This window comes from Bos indicus x Bos taurus, chromosome 15, assembly GCF_003369695.1.
Source record: "Bos indicus x Bos taurus breed Angus x Brahman F1 hybrid chromosome 15, Bos_hybrid_MaternalHap_v2.0, whole genome shotgun sequence".
Lineage (NCBI taxonomy): Eukaryota > Metazoa > Chordata > Mammalia > Artiodactyla > Bovidae > Bos > Bos indicus x Bos taurus.
The window spans coordinates 42,362,552-42,372,745 of NC_040090.1; the positions used below are offsets into that span (position 1 = coordinate 42,362,552).

At 41.1% G+C, this 10,194-nt stretch overlaps 1 pseudogene; it reads left to right on the plus strand.

Moving 5' to 3' along the window:
- Positions 1-1,099: 1,099 nt before the first annotated feature.
- LOC113904875 lies at positions 1,100-1,414 on the plus strand (annotated as a pseudogene).
- The last annotated feature ends 8,780 nt before the right edge of the window (positions 1,415-10,194 follow it).

Sequence of the window (10,194 nt, forward strand, 5' to 3'; positions counted from 1 at the left end):
TTTGTAAGCAGGTTTCGCAGGCAGGAGTCATCTGCATTCTGGAGTAAACATGTCAGTATGACCTGGGCTTGGCAAGCATGCCCTCAGCCAAAAAGCACTGATCAATTGACTTACTTTGGTTACACCATGTAAACCAGTAATTTGACCAATCATGAACTACACAGTTGAGCTGATTTTCCACACTCATAAAGGGGGTAAGTCAGCAGAATAGTTGGAAAAGAATTTCTTAAACTGTGATGCTTCTCTAGACGGGAAGTCACCTCGAGGGTAAGTAACAAGAATTCTCAGTGGAGTGCACATTAACTTTTTCTCTGCCTGAACAAGTCCCAGAATTCAGTGATGTGTTTATCATATACATAAACCTGGACAAAGAATCAGGTTAAAGTAATTTTTAAACAGTTCTGACTCGATGGACGTGAGTCTGGGTGAACTCCGGGAGTTGGTGATGGACAGGGAGGCCTGGCGTGCTGCGATTCATGGGGTCGCAAAGAGTCGGACACGACTGAGCAACTGAACTGAACTGAAACTCATTTTATAAACAGAGGGGATCTTTTAATATACAGAACCTAGGATAATTCCATCAAAATAATCCATTTTTTCTTGAATTTGAAATGTTTCTCACGATTTTTAGGAATGAATGCAAAGATAAGTATTCACTTTTCAAAGCTCTGAGACTATCTTGAGAATTTTGTTTAAACAGTCAGGCAGAAAGCTTCATCTACACAAAGCAATAGCACCCAAATTCCTTGGGCACATTTGCTTTTGAAAGGAATATCCTTTACTGTGCATCCAACTGTGGCTTTTACCAAGCAGTTTAAAATCTATTTATGTACTGAGAACGTCTAGGCTCCTTAAGCTGGGAGAGGGGAGTATTCAAAAAGTATTCTGACCTTGAGGAAAGGAAGAGTTGGAGGGGAGAAAAGACTGCATTCAAAATAGGTATTTTAGGGACTTCCCTGGGGGTCCCGGGGTTAAGACTGTGCTTCCAATGCAGAGGGATGACTGGTTTGCTCCCTGGTTGGGTAATTAAGATCTCACCTGCCACTCAAACAAAATTGGTATTTTAGCCTCTTTCCATGCTGACACTGCTCTCACAAACATGGTGAATGTTTCTAAAACCCACCAGACTTTCTATAAGAAGTGTGGCAAGCACCAACCGCATGAAGTGACACACGCCAGGAAGGGCAAGGATTCTCTGCCTGCCTAGGAAAAGCGGCATTATGCCAGGAAGCAGAGTGACTACAGCGGCGAGACTAAGCCGATTTTCCGGAAAAAGGCTAAAACTACAAAGAAGATTGTGCTGCAGCTCGAACGCACAAAGCCCAACTACAAGAGAATGTTGGCTAAAAAGAGGTACAAGCATTTTGAGCTGGGAGGAGATAAGAAGAGAAAGAGGCAAATGATCCCGTTCTGAGCTTCACAGTTTTATTATGAAGACAGTAGAAGTTTGAGATTGTTTACCTCAAAAAAAAAAAAAGTATTTTAAATATACTGTGATATACTGACATGGAGAACAGACTTGTGGTTGCCAAGGGGGAGAGGATTGGGGGGCAGATGGAGGGGAAGTTGGGATTAGCAGATGCAAGCTATTATATATAGGATGGATAAACACAAGTCCTACTGCATAACACAGGGCACTATATTCAATATCCTGTGATAAACCTTAATGGAAAAGAATATTTAAAAAAGAATATATATATGTGTGTGTATAAATTAGCAAAACATTGTAAATCAACTATACTTCAATTTTTCTAATGTAAAAAAATAAATTAGTATACTGTGATACATACTTTTTTCCAAAAAGAAAGGAGGAGAATGGGGCAACAGAGGATGAGATGGATGGATGGCATCACTGACTCAATGGACATGAGTTTAAGCAAACTCCGGGAGACAGTGAAGGACAGGGAGGCCTGGCATGCTGCAGTCCGTGGGGTCACAAAGAGTTGGACAGGACTTAGCGACTGAACAACAAAACTGAATATAGTTCAATGCCAAGCTATTTTTGGAGACAATAAGACAAATAGAAAGGAGAGAGTTTCTTGAATGATGCTAGAAAGGAAGGCTTCTTGGAGGAGATGGGACATGAAATAAAATGTATATTTTAAGGCAGGCAAGAACATTTAAACAAAATTCTGCCTTTCTGTTCCATTTGGGCCTCTTCCCTTCCTCCCTAATGTGCAGTGTGGGTCTATCTGCATTACAAGTTAACCAGAGCTCCTCAAAGATGGAAATTCCTACTCGAACTTAAACATCAATTTTTTTTCTTCTTTCTTCTGATGCTAGCAACATAACTTCCCAAAAGATTCACATTCCTTCCCAAGTCTGTAGGCAGTCGTAGGAACTTACTGCTCAATTTGTACATGTTTACCTGGACTATGTATTTTTGGTGAATGTTATATATCAGTCTATCATTTTGATGTACGATCCTTTGTCTCAAGAATGTATATGACCTTGCCTTCAACTTCTAACAGGTCTCAGAGCTTCTGAGAGTCTGTCTCCTGGGTTCTAATCCTCAGTTTGGCCCAAATAAAATCCTCTTTTTTCTTCTTAATGTGACTTTTAATTGAATATTTGTCAACATACACATAATGAATGTCAAAGAACTGGTAAGTTTTAATGCTGGGATGTGGGCGTCCCTTGTAGCTCAGCAGTAATGAATCTGCCTGCCAATGCAGGAGACTCAAATTCAGTTCCTGGGTCATGAAGATCCCCTGCAGAAGGAAACAGCAACCCACTCCAGTCTTCTTGCCTGGGAAATCCAAGGAACCGAGGAGCCTGAAAGGCTACAGTCCATGGGGTCAGACACGATTTAGCAACTAAAGAACAACAATGCTGGGATGTACTCACTTGTCACTGGCCGTTAAAGAGTGTTATTCTTGCCATTAAGATTTTGCTTGAAATGGTTCCCACATTCTGCCTATTCAAATCCTACCCATTTCAAAGTCCATCTTCTTTTCTTCTTTCAACAAGAATCTATAACGTCCTTAAAATAAGAAGGGACCTTGTGCTTCTTACCTTTGGGGACAATAAGAAGAGAAGATCTGAAGTAGAAAACCCCAAGGGATAGAGCATATGGTTGTGGTTTCCAAAGTAGAGTCACATGCATGTTGGCCCATCACTTTATACCTCATCTTATTTCCACACTGATCCCAGGAGAGAGATATGACCACCCGCCTTGGCCTCCATACCTTTGACAGATTACTGTACCCATGTCATAAAGCTGTTCTGAAGATTAAAGGAGTTTTGGCATTTCAAGTAATGGAACAAGCAAACATTCAGTACCTCTTAGTTACTACTATTTAATTTCTAGTAGGGGAAGTACTCCAGTGTTCTTGCCTGGAGAATCCCAGGGACAGGGGAGCCTGGTGGGCTGCCGTCTATGGGGTCACACAGAGTCGGACATGACTGAAGCGACTTAGCAGCAGCAGGGGAAGTAAGGGCCAATCAATCAAAAATATTAAGTAACTTGCCCAGTCATGCCAGGGACACCACACACTTATGGATAATTCCTATGCTAATGTCTTGCCTTGAGAATTCCCAGACCAAGAGGAAAATGTCAGATACTCAATCTACCTGATATATAGACTCTGTGGTTGCAAATTCTTGAGGGAGATTCTCCCACCCCTCTCCCACTACCAACTGCAAATTTTATACCCTGAGACCAGACTGTTATCTGTATTGGTGGGATTTCTTTCCTTACCCTCTTTTACTTAGAGAATAGCCTCTTAAGGATTCTAGCATAAGCCCCAAACCTCTAATTCTCCCTCTCTGTGAGCATTAAAACTCAATGCCTTGAAGTAATGGGAAACAATCCTACTTTTACCCACCACTATCTGGGTAGTCTTAGCATGGGCTTTAGTTTCTGTCATTCAGATCAGTAGATCTCTCAGCTGTGCATTTACAAGGACATGCCATACTATAATGTTCTCATTGCTTTTTTTTTTGTTAATTCAGTATATCTAGGTTATCTAGCAGCATATTAAACATGTCTAGCAGAAGGATTTTCTGGTTATTTTAGTTTGCCAGAACTAAGATTTCTATCATAGTTTTTCTTTTTTACTGACAATGAAATTATTAATAGTTCTGTTGATCTTTACATTCCCAGTTCTTATCTAAAGGAGCATTTTATATAGTTTTAAATTCCTGAAAATAGGCTCATGTTTTAGAGATGAAAGTTTATTAAAAACCTAGAGGTGGGGGAATAATAAGGGGGGAAAAAAAAAACCTAAAGGAAACTGTGACATAGATCATAAAACAACTGCCCAGAAAAATGTAATGACAAACTATAAGCCTAAAAAGTTTTACTAATGATCAGGTGTCCCACTACTACAGAAACAAGCCTTATTTTTAAAAATGACAAGGAAAAGCACAATTTAAAAATTCTCCTGGGAACTTCCCTCATGGTCCAGTGGTGAAGACTTGACCTTCCAAAGCAAGGGGCATGGGTTCAATCCCTGGTCAGGGAAATGAGATCCCACATGCCTCATGGCCAAAAATACCAAAACATAAAACAGAAACAATTGTAACAAATTCAATGAAGACTTTAAAAATGGTCCTCATAAAAAATAATCTTTAAAAAATAAAAATTCACCTGCAAAGACATATCCTATGATATGCTCTGCATTGTGTCTTCCCGTAATTCAGATGTTGTAATCCTAACCCCCAGTGCCACAGAATTTGACTTATTTGGAATTAGATCTTGAAAGAGGTAATTAAGTTAAAATGAGGTCACTAGGGTTAGTCCTAATCCAATTATGACTGGCCTCCTTAAAAGAAGAAAAAATTAGGGCACACACACCCAAGGGACGGCCAGGTGGAGACAGAGGGAGAAGACACCACATACAACCCAAAGAGAGAAGAATCCTCAGAAGAAACCAGCCCTGCAGACACCTTGATCTTGGACTTTGAGCCTCCAGAATTATGAGAAAATAAATTTCTGTTGTTTAAGTCACCAGGCCTGTGGTACTTTCTTGTGGCAGCCCTAGCAAATGAATGCAATTCCTATTCTTTCTTAATAATATATACAAACTACTTAAAATATATACCCCTTTGTGTCCTGCTATTTAGGGGGCAGGGTGGGAGGGAGAGTCAAGAGGGAAGGGATGTATGTATACATACAGCCGATTCACTTTGTTGTACAGCAGAGACTAATACAATGTTGTAAAACAATCATACTCCCATAATAGAAAATATAAATAAATAAAAGATATCTAATTTGAGATCTCAAATATTCTTTACCAAAAGATCAAATATTTCAATTAGTACTATATTTGATCAACATGTAAAACAGCTCACTCTTCAGAATGGTTAAATATACATGTTTACCAACACTACAACCAACCACAGAAAGAATCAACATCAGAAAGCTGAAGAATCTTAGCAATCTATTTGGAATACGTACTCAACAAAACCTACACTGACCAAATACACTAACTACTTTACCTTGATCTGGGCCACTCAAGCCCAATGTGGAACACAGCATTTGTGAACGGACTTTGCACACTCATGTCAGCTGAAGCAAAATCTCTGTACTCACTACCAAACTAGATCTGCAGGTTAAAAACGTCTAATTTTAGGCTTCCCTGGTGGTTCAGTGATTATGAATCCTCCTGCCAGTACAGGGGACTCGGGCTCAATCCCTGATCTGGGAAGACCGCCCCCCCCCCCCCGCCGCCCCCATGGCACAGAGCAACTAATCTCAAGCGCCACAATTACTAAGCCAGGGCTCCAAAGCCCGTGAGCCACAACTACTGAAGCCCGCGGGCCCAGAGCCGGCTCCACAACTAGAGAAGCCACCACAGTGAGAAGCCCTGCGCACAGCAATGAAGACTCACCACAGCCAATATATAAATAAATACATCTTTTAAAAAAAGTTGAATTTCACCCATGTCTGCTATGGTTAGGGGAAAACAAAAGGCTGCCTGTCACTCTCTGTATCAAGTCCCAATGGTTGCCTCATGATTTTCTCTCCTTCTAGTCTTCTAATTCCTTACAGAACTTCTTCCCCTACCTGCCTACTACATATGCTACAGTTCCTCATAGCTTGGGCTGGGCCCTCCCTTGTCACTCTACATTCTCACTTGAGTTTATCTCAACCTGTCCCATAATTTTAAATTTCATCTATATGCTAGGAGCTTTCAGACTTATTTCTCCAGTTCTTAGAAACTCTCTTCTAAGCTCCAGACCTGTATATTCAATAGCCTGTCTGATATCTGTCTCAGAGATGTCAGAGACAGGGCAGGCAACACACCTGAAACCCTACTAGGGATCTGCACTTGCCCAAATGTGCTCCTCCACTAATCATATGTATCTTGGAAAATGGCACCTCATTCATCCAGTTTTCCATGCCAGAAACCTGGAAGTGCTTCCTGACACTACTTTTTCAATGACCCTTGTATCCAGTTCATTAGCAAAAGAAGTGAAAGTGAAAGTCACTCAGTCGTGTCCAACTCTTTGCGACCCCATGGACTATACAGTCCATGGAATTCTCCAGGCTGGAACACTGGAGTGGGTGGCCTTTCCCTTCTCCAGGGGATCTTCCCAACCCAGGGATCAAACCCAGATCTCCTATACTTCTGGCAGATTCTTTACCAGCTGAACCACAAGATTACACACACACACAGACACACACATACACATGTGGAAATGGAGAAAAGTGAAGAGATTATATTTATATATATCTACCACCACCTGCCTGTTTGCCTGCTAAGTCACTTCAGTCATGTCCAGCTCTTTGCAACTCTAAGGATGACAGCCCACCAGGCTCCTATATCCACAGGATTCTCCAGGCAAGAACACTAGAGTGGGTTGCCACGCCCTTCTCCAGGGCATCTTCCCTACTAGCGTCTCGTATGTCTCCTGCATTGGCAGGTGGGTTCTTTACCACTAACGCCACCTCCATCACCTTAAACCTATTCCTAGCTATTTATCATGTTACTCGGACAGTAGTTTTCTATGTATTCTACCCACATCCTCTCAAGCACTATCTAATCCATTCTCCACAAGGTAGCCAAGACAATCTTTAAAACCACAAAACAATTCTCTTTCATAGACACCTATTCAATGATACATATACATCACTTCAAACTTTCAGTTACATTGCACCTAAGATAAAATCCAAACTCCTTAACCTACTTTATGTCAAAAGAAGTCTCATGGACACATGCATTAGAAAAAGAATTTCCTTAGAAAAATACTTGCAAAACTTTACAAGTGAGTTAAGGCTTTAGTAGGACTGGTTCATCAAACACTCTTCCCCGCACCCAAGGTTATAAGGTTTACAGTCAGCTGATTCATGACTGAAGAGCAGTTTTCTCATACGACTTCGATATTCCCCCAAATTCTTGCGTATTTTCAGACTTGCAAAAGTCAGCCACGCAAAGGTCATTAATTGAGTTGTTTTTGTTAGGGAATCAATAACATGGGAAACATTGAAGGTTTCATTCACTTTGGAGACCTACAGAGAGTGTGACACAGATTTTGTTTGGTTACCTCAGAGTGCAGTTGTTTTGTTTTTTTCTAACTGTGACGTCTATACTTACATGGAAACAGGGCAAGGCACCAGTTTTGCTTTACATGGGCATGACTGGGCTATTTCTTATGTCTTCAAGCCTCAACTCATGCTACTCTCCCCATCACTTTTTACATTCCAGCATACTGGAATTCCAGCAATATGACTTTCAGGTTCACAAAGCTCTTCCCCAGAATACTGTCCCTTCTGTCTCGCATACACTCCACTTGAGCCTTTACCTAGCCAAATTTTACTCTTCTTCCCAGTGGCAACCTAAATATCACTTCCTTCAAATTCCACTCTAAATCAGGCTCTCATGTTATTCAATGATAGTGTTCTGCACTGTCAGTTAGGATGCTGTTGATTGCCAGTAACTGAAACACCAACTCAAATGTGTTGCTAGGGTCTTTAAGGCCAGGAGGGTTTGGGCAAGAATAATAACATTCATCACTAAGTTTACTTTTGTCTAATGCTCACTTTATAAACCTTAAAATGTATTAAACAGTATTTCCTGAAAATACAATGCAGAATCCACTAACCGTATGTGCCTATTGAACACTTGAAACTAAGGAATGGCTAATGCAACTAAGGAACTGAACTTTAAATTTTGTTTATTTTTAATTAACATAAAATTTTAACTTTAAACTGATAATTCATTCAGTTACTGGAAAACTTATAAATTTGTTTGGAAAATTCAAGTATGTGGATCATTTTTTTTTTTTGGCTGTGCTGTGGGGCTTGCAGGATCTTAGTTCTCTGACCAGAGATTGAATCAGGGCCCCAGCAAAGAAAACATCAAGTCTTAACCACTGGACTGCCATGGAATTCCCTGGATCTATTTTCTTTTCAATGCCAAATTTTATGAAATTTAAGTACAGGTCCAATAGTTCCAATTAAAATTAAGCAACTGAATTAAGTATATAAGTGTAAAATACATACTGCATTTACAAGACTTACTATGAAAAATAATGTGAACTATCTCAATTTTATATTGATTATACATTGAAGCTATATTTTTTATATATTGGGTAAAACAGTATTATTAAACTAAATTCATCTACTTCTTTTTATTTATTTAATGTGGTTACTAGAAAAATTTATGGAGAAGGCAATGGCACACCACTCCAGTACTCTTGCCTGGAAAATCCCATGGACGGAGGAGCCTGGTAGGCCGCAGTCAATAGGGTCGCTGAGTCGGACATGACTGAGCGACTTCACTTTCATTTTTCACTTTTATGCGTTGGAGAAGGAAATGGCAACCCACTCCAGTGTTCTTGCCTGGAGAATCCCAGGGAAGGGGGAGCCTGGTTGGCTGCCATCTATGGGGTCACACGGAGTCGGACACGACTGAAGCGACTTAGCAGCAGCAGCAGTGGAAAAATTTAAATTACCTACATACCCAGTATTATGTCTATATTGGACAACTAATCAAAACATAAATTTAATGAAGTTTCCACTTAAAGGTTTTGAGGGAGGTGGGAGGAAATGCAAATATCAAACTAGTATTTTTTTTTTAAAGATAGATGTGTAACATGCTGAAGCTGGATTGGAGTTTGGGATCAAGAGTGGATGACATACTGGATAAAACAGGAATTTATTCCAGGAAAGTGAGGCTATTGGTTTGGTCTAGAATGGAGGTTGTGGAGATGAAGCCCATACACATAAGAGGCACTAGGTAAAATTGACGGTGTTACAAATCTATTTAATCAGTTTCTTTTCTTGTTCACTCAAAACAGTGATTACAAGCTAATCTAATCACATTCTATAATTTAATGTAAACACTAATTAAAATGTCCTTAGTCAAATTCTATAATCAAAACGTTGATTACAAATTTAATCCAATTCTTCAACAATTTTATTAAAAATCACAAATCTAGCAGATTCTCATATGCTTCAAAGACCCCCCACCCCCCAAAACCCCAAACAAAACCCACACAAAATACATGAACTAGCACAATGATTACGGAATTCACTGCAACGTTTCTATTTAAGCTCGTCACAAAGGTAGCACAGATACGACGAACGAAAAGTAGCTGCTAACTGAACCACCAATTTGCGTTAAGGAATGAACCGACTGTCTCATTCATGGTAATCTAGAGTAGAAAATGAGACTGGCCAGGCCAACCTGGAAGAGGATAAATCCGGGGCTCGGGGGCGGAATCGGGCTCAGGAAAGGATGGCTATAATTGGCCAGAATTCCCATGCCAGTCACGGGCGACAAGGGCTTCCCTTGTAGCTCAGTCAGTAAAGAGTCTGCCTGCAATGCAAGAGACTTGGGTTCGATCCCTGGGTCAGGAAGATCCCCTGGAGAAGGAAATGGCAACCCACTCCAGTATTCTTGCCTGGAGAATCCCATGAACAGAGAAGCCTGGCAGAGTCGGACACTACGGAGCGACTTTTCACTTCACTTCACTTCACTTCACACACGTCAGTCAGCGGCCAGGCCCCGAATCCGAGCCTCATTCGTCCCCAAGGTGGGCGGGGCGGATACGCCCTCCACCTATTTACCCCCGCTCCTGGGCGGCTTCAGGTTCAATAGCCTCAGGCCCTCGGCCAGGTGGGGCTACGAATCTTCCGAACCCGCCTTTAAAATCGGGGAACCTAAACCACAGGAGGAGCGTTCCCAACGGACAGGCCCTCCCGCGGGGAGAGTTTCCGGGGCAGGGGGCGGGGCTGCCGGAAGT